The sequence below is a fragment of the Armigeres subalbatus genome, chromosome 1, assembly GCF_024139115.2.
Source record: "Armigeres subalbatus isolate Guangzhou_Male chromosome 1, GZ_Asu_2, whole genome shotgun sequence".
Classification (NCBI taxonomy): domain Eukaryota; kingdom Metazoa; phylum Arthropoda; class Insecta; order Diptera; family Culicidae; genus Armigeres; species Armigeres subalbatus.
The window spans coordinates 138,479,112-138,499,337 of NC_085139.1; the positions used below are offsets into that span (position 1 = coordinate 138,479,112).

The following is a 20,226-nucleotide window of genomic DNA, read 5'->3' on the forward strand; positions in this document are numbered from 1 at the left end:
ACATTTTATTTAAAAAATGTATTAATTTGTTTTTTTTTGGGTATAATTCAAGTCGAGGAAATCATGATCGATAAAAAGAGAGACATTTTATGTTGCCTGTGTTTCTCTGTTGTATATAAGAAAGTTTTTTTATTGTGTATAAGAAAAAATCTGCAGTATTGGTTCTACTCCGAGTGAGTCAACCCTGCTAATCACAACTTCCTGTGGCGACTTCCGTTTTTAACGACCAGTGCCAACTTATGTTTCACTAAGTGCATTCAACCTTCTGGAAATAATGACTGAGTAGGGTGGACTGCGGTCAACTCAACCTCCTTAATCGACATGCAACTTCGACTTCAGTGTTTAATGACGGTGCCATAAACGCAGAAATCAATGTGAGTCCCGCTTAAGTCTCATCACTCCGTCATACACAGCATTCCCGGAATTTCCGGTACAAAAGGTCAACATAAAACTACAAAACAAATGAGTCTTCTGACACCTCGAACTTCTCAGAATCTCATGAGCAATCTAAAAAGCGTCTTAGTAGCCACGGAACTGGTTCCGGAAACTTGGAATTTCCGGTTAAAAATGCTAAAACCAAACAAAACAAATTAGCTCTTCGGCACCTCAAACTTCGCAGAATCACATGAGTAATCTAGAAAACCTCATAATATTTTGGTAGTGTAAAATTGGCTATTTGATGGCCACGGAACAGGTTCCGAAAACCCGGAATATCCGATACAAAAGGCCAACAGAGTATATATGTATGCATGTAGTAATCCACCAGCCTGGCTTGAGTCTTGCTCTGCATACGGTTCCACCCAATAGTACAGTCGAAAACAGGTCAGTTTTCCGACACCTCAAACATCATAAAATTTCATGACAAACTAAGAAAACGACATAGTTTCTTGGAAAGGTTGAACTGGCCATGCGATGGAAACGAAACAGGTTTCGGAAACTCGGAAATTCCAGTACAAAATGTCAACATAAAACTACAAAACAAGTTAGTCTTTCTACACCTCAATATTAAAAAAATTGTTCATTTTTAGCGTATATAATTAAAATTCAGGGAAAATATTCGATGAGTCACGTACCCCAGCTCAACTCCGCCAGTAGAAGTGAGTGATTATAGTATTTCTGTTACAGAGAAAACTTCCATCTTTCCGGTTCAATTTTCAAACTACCGCTGCTACTGACACTCCATACTTTTTTCTGCTATTAGGCAAGGTATTCTACGATGACAACACCAAATATCAGGATTTTGTTTCAGTGTATTAAAGGTTTTAAAGCTTGTGATAGAACTTTAACAGTTGCGGATAAAACATGCGGAATCAGAAAAATAAGAAATTTCAAAAATATCTGCAATAAGTACAGCCTATTTCCCAAAAGTAATGCTGTTAGCAGTCCCGGGGCAAAATAATGGCGAGAGCCCAAGGTGAGATTAATGAGTAAGGCCAGTCTCCGACTGTAGAAGTCCCACACTTTGCCACACTTTCGTGTGGTAGTTTGGCAACTACTAAGTACGTCTGCTAGGCCAGTGCGTAAATGCATTCTCTCTTGTTAAAAAAGATCCAAAATATTGTATTACAGTAACTGGGCGTTCGCTATCCGGACTCAGCAGTGCACACTGCACAGTGGCTAAAATCGTGTTTTTCGTGAAATCGTTTATTTAATAGTACATTTATTAATCAATTTAGCGTTAAATGTGTGTCTTCGAGACATTTTATCAGTAAGTTAATGCGCTTCTAAGTCTAAGTCGACCTACAGGACTTCAAGTCGAGTCAGGTATGAGACACTGAAGACGGCCTCACAGTTGAGGTCGAAATACGAATCTGTAAAGATAGCAAATCCTAGTGGAATTAAATAGAAAGTACTAAACTCGTTTTAGACAGTTGAATACTTTCCACTAAAAGAGCTTAAATAATGTTTCATATAAGATTTAATTCTTCATGAAAGTTGTAGCAAAAGTTCTGCTGGAAAACTTTGTCGGAGACACTAAGATCGTAATTCCGTTACTTTTGGAGCTTTTTTACGTTTTATGCAGACAATTCCTTAAAAATGTTTTTCATCATATCTATTTCATTTCAATTTCTACATTTTTTTTGCACATTCCAGAAAGTTTTAGATAAACGACAGCATTTTTTTATTTTCCGCGAAATCCGTGATTAAATATGGTTCCACTCGGTGCTCTACACGTATATTCTTATTCGAGCTTGGCATGTCTTCCAATACGCACTACTTACGGAAACTGTTAGACTAATCATGTCCGTAGTGAAAATCCTACATTTTTCGTACATAACATACATAACTTATGTATTCTATTTTCAAAAACAAACTAACATAGCTACATTTTCTGAAAATCATTTCTTTGCTTTTCATTATTTTACTCGAGAAGAAAAGACGAGAAGTGGGTGTGCTTGTTTCTTATTTTTCGCACGATAGATAGAAAAACTTTATACTTACCCTCAGAATCGGATGGATTTATGAAATGTACAACAGAATTTGATCAATTTTCCATCATACATTATGCATCTTGTTTCGGGGTAGAACGAAATTGTTCCTCTTGCATCGGTTAAGGTGCCTTCACATCTCGGGAACTTCGTCTACGTTGTTGTTCCGATGTTCTGGAGTAGCGGCGAATATGGCGCAAGATTCTCCAAGCATGTATGCTTGGCAGAAATCGCAAGTATGACAAACTAATCCGTTTGCTTTTCATCACATCAACCCATCCAAAGGTTGAGTGTGTAAGTAAAGTGTAAGAGAAGCTTATACAATAGTTGATATGAGTAACATAATCAAGCCCTTCTTATCCGTACGATAAGATGCGCGGCAAAACAAGAACGTGCTGAGGGTGGCTGGGTTAGATTCCCGGTTGGGTCAATGAAGTTTTCGGGTTGGAAGTTTTCTTGACTTCCCTGGGTATAAGAGTATCAACGTGCCTCATGATATACGAATGTAATGGTAGAATGTAAATGGCAGTCTGGCTTAGAGACCTCGCAGTTGATAACTGTGCTCATTCAGTACTGAACTGCTAGGCGGCAGAGTCCCGGTGGGAGATGTAATGCCAATAAGAAGCAGAACATTATCTCGCGATAGACCCTTCTTTCAACACGTTTCACATCTTCAGTTGGCAATATTCGATGGAGAGTTTTAGGTGAATATATACGATAAAGCCCATAATAAATTTTCTTTCCAAACAATTTTTGATATTTATTTATTGGTAAATCTTCAGGTAAATTAATGATAAAAAAATAAATACCTCTTTGTTTCGTTATCTTCTACTTTTGAGTTGTTATAAGACTATCGCTTACACATACAAAAATGCCATTTAAAATAATAAGAACACAAATGACATTTTTTTCAACAAAAACTTTGAACTTTAGAGCAAATGTGTGGATGGATTTGAAGTGAACTAAATAAAAGATGAATGAGTAATGAGTCTAATATAGTTGAAATTCATGTAAGTGTTGGTTATAAGGGTCAATAAAGTGTCTATTCGGCGAGAAAAATATTGGATTCATATTAGAAAATTACATACTGTATTAGCCAAACAAAAACACAATCGGACGTGCACTAATTAATTGACTTACGACCGCACAATGCAGAACAACATGTTTTGAAGACCGCCTGATCGTTCTGCGTGCTAAAAGAAAAACGATTGCACCCACACTAAAGTTTTACTCGTTAATTGATTTACTCATCCGCACAACGCAGAACATAATATTTTGATGATCGCGTGATCGTTCTGCATACTTGAGGAAACACGATCGGATGCGCACTGCACAGAAAAAGTTATGTACCATTAACACTTTCATTTTTCAACTCTCACTTCTCTTATAAATAATATTGAGGAAAGGAAACACGATCAAACGCGCACTCTTACATGTACTATTCAAATGAAACTTTAGACTGTATTGCAATACCATTTCCTACTATGCAAAGCAGCAATCAATCTCACATAAAAAAAAGTTGATGTACCAATGCACTATGGTCCAGGATACAGTTTTACGCGGAAAGATGCATTTTACGCCAAAACAATATTTTTTTTAGAAAAAAATGTTGTTCTACAAAATTGTTAGAAATAGTAAGGCCATCATTATGGTGCAACCAAAAAAAATAAAGATTTTTTTTTTATTTCTCGGAATTCTGACATATTGTTATGTTCTACAAAGCTGTAGGGCAACTGATTCTAATAAATTTTGCTAAAAAAGCTTTTTCTGTAGCTCTTAAGTTGGCTGATATTAAGCAATTTTACCTAACGTTTCTAATGTGTACCTAAAAAAAACAGTATTTTTGATCTACTTTTTTTGTTTTAGATTTTTCGAAAAATTCGTCTTTGGGTGACTTTAGAGCTGAAAAAAACAACTTTTGATGGGTAAATATGCTCAATATATTTTCCCGATCAAATTTCCCGTTTTTCTGTCTAAATTACATTTTTAAATTACATTACAAGTTGATATCTCCGGTTAGGGCAGACCAAACAAATATTTTAACACGGCATTTGAAAGAGAAATTCATATTCTAAATTATGTCAAAAAATTGGAGAAATATTTTTTTTATCTCAAGTTTTACCAATTTCACTGAAGTCATGTTTTTTTCAAGTAAATTGATATAACTCGATAACGGAAGAAGATACAGAAAAAAAAACACGCGTTTTGAAAAACCCCAACAGTCTTCAGAAAGTGACATTCGTGAAAAATAAAAATGAAATGAGCAGATCATAAATATTGTTTGTTCAGGGACACCCCAATACTGGTAAGTAAATTTGTTCTAAACAAAAAAAGTTTATATAGCAAAGTTGATTGGAAAAAAATGTGCTACAATTTTGTAAAACATTTTATGTCACTATTCCGCAAAATAAAAAAAAAATACACGTTTTTATAAAATGACGCACCCTATTGTTCGATAACTATAATAAGGGTAAGTATCCAGAACAACTTTGTAGAACAAATTTTTGCTCAAAGATATACTTTAGGCTAAAAATGCATCTTTTCTAGTTAATTTTGCAATACGGTGATAATGATAAAATTTATGAAAAGTGTTAAAGCTGTAGATTTTTTATTTTTCATTTTTCACGAATGTCACCTTCTGAAGACTTTTGGAGCATTTTAAAACGCGTGTTTTGCTATAAGAACATCGTCTGTATCTTCTTCCATTGTCGAGTCATATCAAGTTTCTTTTAAAAAACATGATTTTTTCCATTTTCGTTTATTTGGTAGACTCAGGCGTGTATAACACTTTACGGAGCCATTGTTCTTTGTGATATATACAATCAATATCATTTTATTATAGGGTTAGTAAGAGGGGGGTAGAAGTCAGCGTACTCGTGGTGACGCGAGGTTAGTTTACAATGTTCAAGGATGCAGCAGAAAAAGGCAGAGAAAGAAAAAAAAACATGATTTTAATATAATTGGTAAAACTTGAATTAAAAAAAAACATCTCCAATTTTTAGACATAATAAAGAATATGAATTACTCTTTCAAATGCCGATTAACATATTTTTTGGTCTGCCCTAACCGGAGATATCAACTTTTGGAAAAAATGTAGTTTTGACGGTAAAACGATTATAACTTTTGATCGGAAAAAGATATTTAGCATATTTACCCATCAAAAGTTGCATTTTTTAGCTCTAAAAGCCACCCGAAAAAGACTTTTTCGAGAAATCTGAAACAAAAAAAGCAGATCAAAAATACTGTTTTTTGAGGTACACCCTAATCCAATTAGGTAAAGTTGCTCAAAATCAGCCAACTTAAGAGCTACAGAAAAAGCTTTTTAGCAAAATTTATTGGAATAAGCCCAACAAACATTCACTAGTTGAACTAACATCAGCGTGATGATTTAATTCAGCACTGTGTTGAATAATGTCTGTACTATTTCTTATCACAACTTCTGTTCAAGCTTTGTTCACACAATTTTGGCGAAGTTATACAACTACAACATCTCATTTTGAAAAACAACTTTATTAACTGATTCGTTAAACCTTTAATAAGCATTTTACTAAGCCTCAATTCAGCTACATGTGAATTCTTCGAAAATAATAACACATAGAAGGTAACATCAGTAAGATCTCCAATGAACGTATTTTGAAGCAATTGCTATTTTCATATATGTAATCATTTTAAAATTTTCCTAAATCGGGTCTCGAACTGCTGTCATTTGATCATCCGCCGGTAACGTTGTCATCCGCGCCATCCTTGATTTGTTAGATATGGCTCGCTCAGTGCATAACATAAATAATCTTATTGCTGAATATGAATCATAATTGGACTCTTATTCAATAAGTCGATCTGTCAAACTACAGTTTGTTAATAACTGTACAAGATTTTTATTTCAACCATTGTTCAGCCAGTCATAACCATCGCACACTAGGAAAAATACGTAAAAATAATGTCGATAAACGATAAAATAAAATCCGTCCCTAATGCTATTTATGGATTTATGAAAATTAAATCAATGTATATTCGGCCTTCCTCAGAATCTCTTGATAATCGGTTGCGATATGATTGTCAAATGCTAAGATTATTCCAATTTCGCAGCAATAAAGATCAACATCCATGCGATAATCACATCAAAGATTCAATAATTTTCCTATGTTATTCAACGGCGTTATGTCCGGCTTTTAGTAAATTTAGTTCCGCATGAATGCATGATTTTTTTTATTGCTCCAGTAGTTTCGTTCGTTATAATCTCCGACAGTTTAATAAATCACGAAAATAAAAAGCATGTCTTGAAAATAAATCATTATTTTTCTATAAATTAAAAGATCTAGAATCCAGATTTTCTCTCAAACTGAAAAAGCATGTTTTTTCCCACTGTGCGATAGATCAGATAAATGTGAAATCCAATGGTTAAGAAGGACAAAGGTAAAGAAGGATGTCTAATGCCTGCTTATTAACTTACTATTCAAACTCAATTCGACCACCCTTTCAGAGCATCACACCATAGTCGAACAGAGAACTTTAAAAATCATTAGTTCAGTACATTGGTAAACTTCCCCAATGTGCTGAAATGTGATAAAACGAAAACGTAAGTTCGACTTCAAATAAAGGTAGTAATCAAATAAATAGGCCATGTCGAATATTAGTTAGATTAAATACTGAAATGAAATCTGTCTAGCAAATTATTCAGCATCCATTTTATTCAGCTACAAAGATCACAAATAAACAATAATTCAACCTAGATGCTTATTTGTAGCTTGTCGTTGTTTGTTGGGAGGTGAGCTACAACTTTGTAGAAAATTTCAGTTTTTTCTAAAAAAATATAGTTTTGGCGTAAAATGCATCTTTCCGCGTAAATCTGTATCCTGGACCATAGCGCAATGTACCATGCGTCTCCATATGCTTGTATGCTTATACGTCGAACATTTTCAAAGCTTGTTGGCATAAAAGGCTATAAATCTCCAAATGTAATGAACTTGGTGTCTTCGACAAAGTTTTTCAGGAGAACTTTTGCTGCAACTCTTGCGAAGGCACATACCTTGTATGTTGTGAAGTGGAAAAAAATATTTTTTTCATCTCACTTTTGAGGAATTGATCATAAGGCTGAATACTTCCAAAGAAGCGCATCGACTTACTGATAAAATGTTACGAAGACGCCATTAAGCTAAATCACACAATAAAGGTACTATTAAATAAACGCGATAAAAACGCGATTCTTGCCACTGTGCAGAGAAAGGATTCTAAATGGTATATACTTTTTGTTCTATGTTCCATTGTAAAACACGATCCATGTAAAACACGACCACAACAATGCATCGCGAATCCTCTCGTCAGCCCAGTTAAAAAGCGAAGTTCACGAATAATAACAGACGTGTCAAACGATAGAACATTCCGATACGCGCTAAATACTTCTAAATAAATCAAAAACTAATTCTTGCGAATTTCAAATCTTTTCCAAGCTATTATTTACGAGTTGACAGACCAAGTGACATCAAGTCTAACACCCTAATCAGTACTAAGGTAAAAAAAAGTTTTCAAGATCGAACGCCAACAGAAAAAAAATAGTATAAATAATTAGGTATTTCATTATTTCAAACAAATATTTTTTTCGAAAATGCAAATTGTAATACTATGTTATCTAAGCAAATGGATAATAGAAATCCCCTCAGATCCATTATAGCTCGAGTAATCACTGTTGTGTAAGTAATCGTTCAGATAATTCTCATTCAAGTACCTATAGACACACTACACTAAAGATACATTTCTGCAACGTGTTTTCTCTTTATCTTGAAGCCAACGTATGCCGAAGAAGGCGGTTTAGTGAACCCAATGGAATAACATATATGGATGCTTGTACGTACCTACTACTCCACATTAAATTGTCGTGCGTTTTTTTATTCATAACTTTGCGATTTGTTCATTACAGCCCAGTCGCTACCAGTTGGACAAGTTTCCAAATACAGGCTGTGCTAGAAAAGAGTATCAATGAAGTGTAGAAAAACAAAATTGAATGCTGCGTTAAGCGACGAACCCGGAACCAGCAGCATATGTCATTTATCTGACCAAATAATTATAGTTTTTTGTATAAGTCTAGCGCATTATTTCTGCTATTAGATTTATTTAAGTGAAAGTTGCCTAAAACAAATTATACGAGATCGAAATATATTTAGTAAGACTTATAACGTCATATTGAAATACATCTAAATGAACTATGGACTCGATCCTGTGTGAACCAGAGAGAACATTGCAAGAAGTTTTCTCCTTACATTATTAGAATCTTTGTTCAATCATTCCAATTTCTCACATAACTTTCACTTTTTACATCTCAAAACGTACATCATCAAGGTCGTTGGCCATTTTCTGTAATTACGAGTCAGAGTCACGTAATCGACCTGTTCCCACAATCTAATAGGAAGCACATAAAACGAAACTTCAAAAGTAACGAAGAAGAGCTTGAATGTTTACATTCCATCGGAGCATTCCAGAAACGCAATCCCGAACGCGGGAACTAACTTTCACCGGCAACCCTCCAAGCTTAAACTGAACAACGTCTCACTTAACCTTGTAGCAACTCCCATCGTTGCCTGTGTTTCCCATCTATTGAATCCAGAACAGAGATTTATCCAACCGTTTCGTAATTTACAACTTACTCTTCATCTCTCGTTCATGTACTGCGTAGTCTATGAACTGGCTTCAGCTACAAGTTGAAACGATTTCATTTTCATTTCGCCGTGCTCCATGCGATGGCGCATCACTATAATTATCTCCATGGTCGACGGTCCCGAAGGTTTAGCTTGGAAGGAATAAAAGAAAATTAAACCGGTTCCAAACAGTGATCAGAGGGAACGCGGTGTTGCGTGGTCCAGAAGAGTTTCAAGGCAGGTGCACAAACGAGATCTCTGTGTAATGGGGCGATGGATGCTTCATCTGCACCACAAACTACGTTTACCTTGACCTATTTCTTATATTTTCCGTTCCTATTAGCGCATAACCCGTCGATACGGGCATAGGAAACATCTTGGAAGCAGAAAAAGAAAGAAAAAAAAAGTGAATTCATAGCAAATACTGTGAATCGAAGTGAAGTTGAATATTGTGGTGGAATTCATCAATGAAACTGTGACGTTCAGTATTTTATTGCATCGAGGGAGATTCCCTTTAATTATATTTATTATGTAAACTGATGAAACTGTGTCACAACACAATTCAATGGCGCCAAACACGGCGCTAGCTAGGAAGACACAAATATTTGCGCCCAAACTATTAGTTCAATGATCCACAAAGTTCAAAGTTATTATTTCGGGGCAACTTCGTGAAGGGAACCAATTGCGGAATTGCGTGCTGTGAAGTGTGGGTTCGCTTACCGTCCTAGTAAAAAGAAAACTTGGGCCTTCCTTATAGCCTATTCAGATTACGCCATTAATGACATAATAATTGGCGTTTCAGGGTAAATACGCTTTATGATGTCATTATTTACGTAATATTCCATACATTTTGCGCTGTCAAAAGATACCCACTAAAAAGAATTTATTACGAACAATTATTACGAGAGAGCTTTCGTTCTAACTGGAATGCAGGGAGAAATTCAACAAAACAAAACTGACAAGCGTCACGCTCTCTTTGCCAGAGAGAAATTCTCTCTGTTTTCATTTCTGTTTCGTAGTTGACAGTCATGCTCTTTCTGTCGCAGCAGGGTCGAATGCATGTTAGATGGAAATCTTCTGAGCGCTGAAGAATAACTCGGATTGTGATGGTTTTGTGGAAAGCATTTTATATGATGAAAAATAATGATGATAATTATTTATTCTCCACTTATTCAACATGAATTGTTTAAACAGATGCTCTCTAGAATGAACATGAAGTATTTAACTTATACCTAGATTTAATAGAACAAATCGAATAAATTTTCAAAGTTCAAGGGCCAATGCGGAAGACAATTTAAAACGTAGGAATGGTTGTAAAACGAATATATTTGATGAATAAACATGATTTCATAAATTGTTTCAATTCTGCTTTTTGAATGGCTTAATATACTTTGGATTTCAACATTTTACACGTGGGACAACTGTACGATTTGAATGGGATGTATATATAAAGTAGAATAACCTTAAATAAAACATGGATTGGTAATGCATTAATTCATCCAAAATCCAGTTTAAATTATATCACATTCACACGATTATATTTTGTTAGAAGCTGTATCATTGATTGTCGAGTAGAACGCAATGGTTCAGTTTCCATTTTTGAAAAAAATTAAATTGCTGAGTTGCCCTTCATACATGGAGATACTGGTGGAAATACATTTTAGTTCGATAATATTTCTTGAAAATTGGTCCAATCGTCCTTTTTTTATTTATTTGTGAGAATTCCCAAAAGTATCTAAATTTTTCTATCAAATCTCCGTTCGATCATAGTACAGAATCAAAATACTTTTTAAACTTAAAAATAAATTGAGGAATAGTCTGATTCCCCGAATAACGGCGCACCCAACTAATGAATGTAGCTTCGCTCATTATCCTTAATGAGAGCTTCAAATATTTTTCGAAAATCCCTTTTCATATTTTTTTTTATATTTTTTTTTCGTAGAAACTTTGTTCAGAAAAAAATGTTCGATTGTCGCCACACAAATGCTTGATTTCGCAAATTAAATTTTAAAACTCTCCTTGAGTTCAACCCTGTATTAGCGTGCAAGTGAGGAAACATGGAAACGTCAAGATATATTATCTTGCTGCAGTCTGAACACCTCGTAATAATTGGATACCCTCTCACTTAACAAAGTCATAAATAGCCCAATCTGAATAGGCTATTAGTCGCGCGGTAAGATGGGCGACTGCAAAGCAAGACCATGCTGAAGGTGATTGAGTTCGATTTCCGGTCCGACCTAGGAAATTTTCACCTCATGATACACGAATGCAAAAATGGTAACTCGGCTTAAAAACCTCGCAGTTAATAACTCTGGAACTGGAAGTGCTAAATAAGCTGCGAGGTGGTAATATCTCAGTGGGGGATGTAATGCCAATACGAAAGGAGTAGAAAAGTAAAGCGGAGCATTCTTCACTGGTTCACTAGGTGCTGTGTACATGTCCTGTCCGTTGTCTAATGCACTAGTTGTTAATTATTAAGACTGTGCGACTTCTTGACGTTGTCGGTTATTCTTTTTTCATAAAAAAGAAGGTAAGAGTATTTTTAACAAATGCGGCAGGGTGATCCCAAAAATGTTCTGTTTATAACTTCGTTTCTCGCAAATTGGAAGTACTTTGTACCAAACGCTTTAAAAAAATGATAACGCATTTAATAACGCGTGCTTTATGATCCATTATTTGTCCATACCTCCGGATTTTTCAATAGCGAAAAGCAAGGTGCATTCGGCTTGGCGAGCGTGGGGCGTATTCGACGATGGAGAGATTGTGGCGTCAAATTGTTGATTCAGTGTTATCTGTTTAGATGTAGACTAAATAAATTAAATGAATGAATGAAGGTGCATTCTGCGTCGAATGCAACCTGTCGCCTAGTACTATTGAAGTTAGATGCATATTTCATAAAATCGAAAGCCTATCTGCAAATAATTATATAAAACTATGAACTATGGACTGTAATCAAAAACTATGACCTATGTGCAACAGCAGGCTTAACAAAGTGCCTTATGTAAGTTCAAAAACAATAAAAAGCAATAGAAAAATAGTAAAATGCAATTGTAATGGGGCTGTAATTAATCAAACTGCGTATTTCTAATTAAATAGCTTCATGTTATTTATGTCATGAAATTATCAGAAGGAGATTGATTTTTAATGATTCTGAGTATATTTGTGTTTTGGTATTTTCTTGCATCAAGCAGGGAAAACAGTTCTGAAAATTGGAGGCTTTTAAGACTGTTAGCCTTATTACTGTTGTTAGCATTGCAGACCAAAAAAAAACATTATTTTCGACATAATGTCGTTGGAATAACGTTTTAATCTTATTACCAAAAGGTTCGTAGTTAAGTATGTTACGTAATTTACGTAATTACGTAATTGAAAAATGTGACGAAAAAAGGAAGAGAAATGTTTTAAAAATTAGTTTTTAGCAAATTTGACTAAATGTTCTCCCATGTTTATCTAATTCAAAATTATTTTTATTTTGTTTCAGGTGGAATTTCAAGAAAACGGCGAAACATTGGTCTTGAAGGTAAAGTATTAATTAACTGCAAATCAACCACTGTCATATCCTGCTGAACAAACCACAAAACAGATAGGCATCTTTACCGTGAGATATGGTGAATCTGAAATACTAACATAGTATTGCCCGTCGCGTAAATTTTTAGCCGCAACTTCGTTTTCCTTTGAATTTTTAGCGTGCACATCAATACATTCAAACTATCTTTGTAATTGTTTTTTTTTTTGTTGTTATCGATCGGACACACGTGTTTTGGTTTACTCAAACAAACAGCAAACATTTTTAATTCATTTGTGTGGGTGACACGAGGGGAATATTCACGCAAATAATTTTCGCGCAGGAGTCTAATAAGTCGGAATCTGCGCAATAGTGGTGGAAGGTAAGATTTAATGAACAACGTTTTTGAGGCAGCAGTAGCATATGCTTATTTGTCGCTTTCTTTCGTTAAGGAAATACGGACCCCTCGTTCGTCGCTAAGAAATTTTGTTGATACATAATTAGTTGACTTTGAAACTTGCAGTTCGTTTTGAATTTTATATCTGTTACCACCAGGGTACAAATATTTCACAGTCAATGCAGTGAAAAACATGGATCTCATTATAATCTGCAGTCGCCTTCATCGCCGCCGTGGTGAGTGCGACTGGGTGCAGCCGAAAAATCATTTCCAACACCGACCATTCAATTTCGCATTCAGCCACTCACAAGTCGCTTTGACAGGCTGCTCAGTTCGCGCCTTACCGTATGACTGTGAGTGGCCCATTTAAACGCGTGATGATTTTTTTCAATTTGCTGGGTGAATGTGTACATTTTGCTGTGGTAAATTTCATCTTCTCGGCGCAGTGGGTGATGTGAGTTCCGTTTTTTTCCTTTCTGCCTCTCCGGGAATGTGAGGTTGATTTCAATGCAGGAAGAAAATTAAAAAAAATGATATAAAAAAACATCACCTTCATCCAGTGCTGCCGAATATTTGCAACCCTGGCTTACCACAACCAACCAGCGGATGACAAATTTTCTTATTCTTTACTGCCCATGATCGCATATTTGTATTTTTTTCGATTTTCAGTTTAGGCTTATGAATCGTCTCCAAATTGTAGGTTTTTTCATTTGACCAGATGGAATGGTTCTAGAAAATTTTGAAAAACTATTATATCTTTATTGAAGAGACTTTCAGCCCAAGGCTGGAGCGTCTCGTAGAAGTTGTTTTGTAACATTGAGCAAAGTGACCTTTGTTAGATTTTCGGTGATTGTTAGATTTTCCAATAATTTTGGATAAGAAACTACCAAAACTTGTATGAAAACTGGGTATATGCTAAAATGCTAGATTCTCATAAAAAAATATTGTATGAGACCTTACCCTCCTTAGCCGTGCGGTAAGACGCACGGCTACAAAGCAAGACCATACTGAGGGTGGCTGGGTTCGATTCCCGGTGCCGGTCTAGGCAATTTTCGGATTCGAAATTGTCTCGACTTCCCTGGGCATAAAAGTATCATCGTGTTAGCCTCATGATATACGAATGCAAAAATGGTAACCTGGCTTAGAAACCTCGCAGTTAATAACTGTGGAAGTGCTTAATGAACACTAAGCTGTGAGACGGCTCTGTCCCAGTGTGGGGATGTAATGCCAATAAGAAGAAGAAGAAGAATGAGACCTCACAATGTTGCAAGCTTTGCTTACAATATTTGTTTGTGAGCTTATATTTACCAAACAAATGCCAAACAGTCCCACGCTGATAGGAAATCAAACAAACATAGGACTGTTATGAATTTATTGGCAGTATACTGCTTTTAAACTTCAAAAGTCATGCTCCTTTATTTATTGATTTTCAGACTAAGGCCGGAATAGCCTGTGCAGTGCATAGAAGTCTTCTCCATTTAGCTCGGTCCATGGTTGGTCATCTGCGGAGGGTCCGCAAATCATCGTCCACTTGATCGATCCACCTTGCTCGCTGTGCACATCGCCTTCTTGTTCCCGTCGGATCGTTGTCGAGGTTTATTCGCCTCCTCCACGTACCGTCTGCCATCTGCACCCCACCATAGATGGTACGCAGCACCTTCCTTTCAAAAACTCCCAGTGCGTGTTGGTTCTCCACGAGCTTCGTCCAGGTCTCATGTCCGTAGAGAACTACCGGTCTAATAAGCGTTTTGTAGATAGTCAGTTAGGTACGGCGGCGAACACTATTCGATCGGAGCGTTTTACGGAGTCCAATGTACGTACCTACGATTTTCTGCCATGATGCGTCTCCGAATGTCTCTCCTGGTATCGTTCTCGGAGGTCACCAGTGAGCCCAAGTACACGAATTCTTCAACCTCGATTTCGTCACCACTGATACAAACTGGTGCGTGGCTTACATTGTCCTCTCTTGAGCCTCTTCCTATCATTGATGACTAGTCCAATCCGTTTAGCTTCCTTTTTCAGTCTGATGTAAGCTACTTTGAGAAGGATGAGTCTCAAAGTTACGTGCCATAATATCAATGTCATCGGCGATACCAAATAGCTGAATGGACTTCGTGAAAATCGTACCACTCGTGTCAATCCCTGCCCTTACTCCATCCTAAACGATGTGAGTAATTCTCGCTGAAACCGGGCCACCTTTTGCACGAGGTTCTTAAAAATGCCTAAATTTATATTCTTTCGAAAGCTTTCGGCGAGAATATTGGAGATCCAAATTAAATTCTTCAAAAAGATGAACCCGTCGTTAGTTATACACGAAATCATTTTAATGGACCCCTCGATTTTTGTCAATTCTTGACTAATCAAACTGTCATAACTACAACATTTCTCAACCGATCATAGAGATCAACATATCGTTGGAGAGAGGAAGAGTGTATCCTCAATTTGCAATAATAAAAATATAAGCAGCCATATTGAATTTGGCCGCCATCTTGGATTTCTTTTTGAAAACTATTTTTCCGCCAGGTTCGCAACCACAGATTTTGAATATTAATACATCGATGGAAAGCTTAGCTTATATTGTGCATTGTGTCCGAAAATCTCAGGTGTATGTTTTTTCTATCAAAAGTTATGCACGATTTACCAAATTATTTTTTGAAGGCCCATCTGACCAACGAACATTATTTTTATGGTTAATATGACACTACGACGTCAGTTCCTTGATTTCATACACTATTCTAAGCCAAATATGATTCAAAAATGAAAAGCATATCTACAACAGTATTTTATTTGAAGGGCTCAAAAGTTTTGAGCATAACAAAGCCGTATTCAAGTTATTGTATTAAATAATTCATGAATTTTGGTATTGGTGAATCGTACATAACTTTTGTTAGAAAAAACATACACCTGAGATTTTCGGACACAATGCACAATATAAGCTAAGCTTTCTATTGATGTATTAATATTCAAAATCGGTGGTTGCGAAACTGGCGAAAAAATAGTTTTCAAAAAGAAATCCAAAATGGCGGCCAAATTCAATATGGCTGCTTATAATTTTATTATTGCAAATTGAGGATACACTCTTCCTCTTTCTAACGATATGCTGATTTCTATGATCGGTTGAGAAATGTTGGAGTTATGACAGTTTTGGTGAGTCACGAATTGACAAAAATCGAGGGGTCCATTAAAATGATTTCGTGTATAACTAACGAGGGGTTCATCTTTCTGGATAATTGAACTCAGATCCTTAATATATTCGACGAAAGCTTTCGAAAGAATATAAATTTAGGCATTTTTGAGAACCTCGTGCAAATAGTGGCCCGGTTTCAGCGAGAATTACTTATGTTGAATAGCATCACCATCACCATCACCATCACCTTTCCGTAACCCTCTGCGCGTTTCGAACGGACTCGAGAATGTCCCTGAAACTCGAACTACGCACATCACCCGGATTCATCCCCACCTTGATCAACCGTATCAGTTTATTCTGAAATCTGTTTTCGTGCATTAGCTGCCATAGCTGGTCCCGATCGTTTGTATCATATGCGGCTTTGAAGTCGATGAATAGATTGATGTGTGGGCACGTTGTATTCGCGGCATTTCTGCAATACCTGATGTACGGCGAACACCTGGTCCGTGGTAGAGCGTTCACCCATAAATCCCGCCTGTTAGTGTCCCACGAACTATCTTGCAATTGGTGTTAGTCAACGGTATAAAACTTAGGAGAGTACCTTGTAGGCGGCGTTCAGTAATGTGATTGCGCGGTAGTTGCTAGAATCCAGCTTTTCGCCCTTTTGTAGATGGGACACACGACATCTTCCATCCACTCCTGCCTGACAACCCACACCTCCCAAACCTTGGTAATTACCCAGTGCAGCGCTCTAGCCAGTGCCTCGCCACCGTGTTTAAACAGCTCTCCTGGTAGTTGGTCAACTTGTTGTCGACTTCATTGTTTTTGGAAGACGTATGTCCTGCGCCCGGCGTGCTCCCAGGTTCATTACCATACCGCCACAGTTGTATAACACATCGCCATTCAGGTGCTCTTCGTAGTGCTGCCGCCACCAAACGATAACGATCGTTCGTAAGATAGTTCCCGTTTATGTCCTTATACACATATTGGGCTGTGGAACGCGGCTCTAACGATTTAACTCCTCATAGAACTTTCATGCGTTATTAGTGCGGTACAGTGGCTCCGTCTCTTCACGGCCTCGAACTTCCTGCTGGCGCTTTTTTCTTTGATCCGGGGGCACCGTGCCTAGTGCAGCGGTTGTGGTACTTCCAATGGCGAATCGAATACCTCTCCAGCCATCTTCAAGAGTTGGAGTTAGCGGCTGTAGACTATGTATTAGAGCAAATCACTTTTTCACTCTGATCAATATGAGGCCGGTACAGCACTCACAATATTTCCTAAGTAAAAAATGAATCATATTGATTGCGTTATTGAATCGCTTTGACTTTATAATATTCTTCTTCTTCTTCTTCTTATTGGTATTACATCCCCACACTGGGACAGGCTCGCCTCGCAGCTTAGTGTTCATTAAGCACTTCCACAGTTATTAACTGCGAGGTTTCTAAGCCAAGTTACCATTTTTGCATCCGTATGTCATGATGCTAACACGATGATACTTTCATGCCCAGGGAAATCGAGACAATTTCCAATCCGAAAAATGCCTAGACCGGCACCGGGAATCGAACCCAGCCACCCTCAGCATGGTCTGCTTTGTAGCCGCGCATCTCACCGCACGGCTAAGGATTATAATATTATTATAATGCCTTTATAGGGTAGATATGCTATATTTCGCCACTGTGTTATATTTCAATGTTGTTATTATAAATCTACGATTACTGATGAAAAATGCATCTAAAAATAGTTGTGTCGATACCATGGCAATTTGTGTACGTTTGAACAGGCCAAAATAAACAAATGCCGAGAAAACTGATCAAACCCTTCAAAACTATGACCAATATACGTACACAAATAAAAGAACAATTCAGAAATGCGATAACTATCGGTTTTATATAAAAGAGTTCATGTTTTTGTCTTAATTTAGTTAAATAAAAGGTGACGAAATTTAGCACATTAACCCGTTTCGCCCCGGGCTACGATTTCAAATTGTAAAATCCACCGTTTTCTTGTTTTTCAACCGATTAGCATGAAATTTGGAGGAAAAATGCATTAAACCCTATATTTTTGTGTAGATGTATTGATTTGGTGGTAGGGTCCTTGGGTATGGTTTTATCGAGGGGGTCCCCTGGGTCAAATGGGGTCAAAAATAGGTCAACTTCCTTTTAATCGTAGATAACTAGTAGTAAATGCTCTCAATAATGATGCAATCGTTTTTATTCATCATTTTGCAATAGTGGAAATGGAAACTGCACGTTAGGACCACCAAAATCCGGTTACAGATGTTTCGGGAACCTGGTTCCCCCAGGGAAGTGGTCACTTTTTGAGTTGTTCTGAAACCCAGCTTGCGACACATCAAACTTCATGATTTTGCAACACAAATATAATAGAAGGCATTTGCAGAGCGTCTGTGCACATTAGCCACTTCCGGAGGTTCCCTGGGAACCTGTTGCCCTCAGAGAAGTGGTAACTTTGTAAGTGGTTCTGAAACCCAGCTTGCGACACATCGAGCTCCATCATTTTGCAACACAAATACAATTGAAGACATTTGCAGAACATCTGGGCACATTGACCACTTTCGGGGATTCCCTAGGAACCTGATGCCCCAAGGAAAGTGGCCACTATTTGAGTGATTCTGAAATCCAGCTTGCGACACATCGAACTTCATGATTTTGCAACGCAAATACAATAGAAGACATTTGCAGAACATCTGAGCGCATTGGCCACTTCCGGAGATTCCCTTGGAACCTGATGCCCTCAGAGAAGTGGTCGCTTTTTGAGTAATTCTAAAACTCAGCTGGTGACACATCGAACTTCATGATTATGCAACACTAATATAACAGAAAACATTTGCAGAGCATCCGTGCACATTAGCCACTTCCGAAGGTTTCCTGGGAACCTTGTGCCCTCAGAGAAGTGGTCACTTTTTGATTGATTCTGCAACTCAGCTTGCGATACAGCAAAACTTCATGATTTTGCAACACAAATACAATAGAAGACATTTGCAGAGCATATGTGCACATTGGCCACTTCCGGAGGATCCCTGGAAAGCTGGAGCTCTCAGAGAAGTGGTCGTTTTTTGAATGTTTCTGAAACCCAGCTCACAACACATCAAATTTTCTTTCTTTCAAATTTGGGCACAATGACCTATTGCGGAGGTCCTGAAACCCAGCTTGCTATATATCATGGCATCACTACATGATTTTGCGACATGAATACAATAGACAACATAAGCAGAACAGCAAGATCAATTGAATACTTCTTGAGCTTTATATTTATATAAAAGAGTTCATGTTTTTGTCTTAATTTAGTTAAATAAAAGGTGACGAAATTTAGCACATTAAATTTGGTGATTTCAATTATCGCCACTGGCCAAATTCCATTCATAGTTCTGAAATTTAAACCTGAGTTAATTTTTGCCACCATCAACAGCATCGGCTGTGTTCTTCTTATTTTCATTAAGTCTGTTTAAAACAGATTTTGTGAGCGCGCAATACGTGTTGCCTATGCTCCGGGCATTTTTGAATCAGATTTGCTAGGTAAGGACCAGTTTTACATCATAATCCCGACATCTCCACAATAATCAGTTTTTTTTAACATTTTGCGACAATTTGAGAGATAAACGTACGTTTGGGGAGGCGAAATATAGTGCTTCTACAGTTCTACTCTATGCATTAGACTGGCCCAGCTTAGTATGGGGAGAAAAACAATGTTGTTCCACAGAACATTGCACGATGATTAAATGAACTTTTATATACTTTTTAGCTGACTCGATTCGATCAATAAATCCAAAAGTACACAAAACAACCCCTAACAAATCAGCTGAAAGGTAAATAAAAGTTCATTTAATCATCGTACAATGTTCTGTGGAATTGTTCTGTAACATACCAAATGCCGTTTTTGCAATTATGAGCTCGGAGGTGTATTTTTCTATATACTTTGGATGAAATCCCCATACAAACTTCAAATCAAATGCGCCAGCTTATGCAACAAGCGATTGAGCTGAAATGTTCAGAGATTGATTTTCTCACCAAAAGGCACAATCCTGGGGGTGCCCCGTGAAATTCGACAACTTTTTGTTTCCTGGGCCAGTATACTATGCATAACTGTCCCATGTAGAAGGGAATCCCTGCAAACATGGGATA

General features: G+C 37.1%; 1 protein-coding gene across 3 annotated transcripts in view; it reads left to right on the top strand.

Moving 5' to 3' along the window:
* Window positions 1-20,226, top strand: part of LOC134205172 (uncharacterized) — a 160,716-nt gene that overhangs the window by 104,429 nt on the left and 36,061 nt on the right. For all 3 annotated transcript variants that reach the window (XM_062680174.1, XM_062680173.1, XM_062680175.1), the window contains one exon: window positions 12,540-12,578. The gene's annotated coding sequence lies outside the window, so the exon portion shown is untranslated. The remainder of the gene's footprint in view (window positions 1-12,539; window positions 12,579-20,226) is intronic.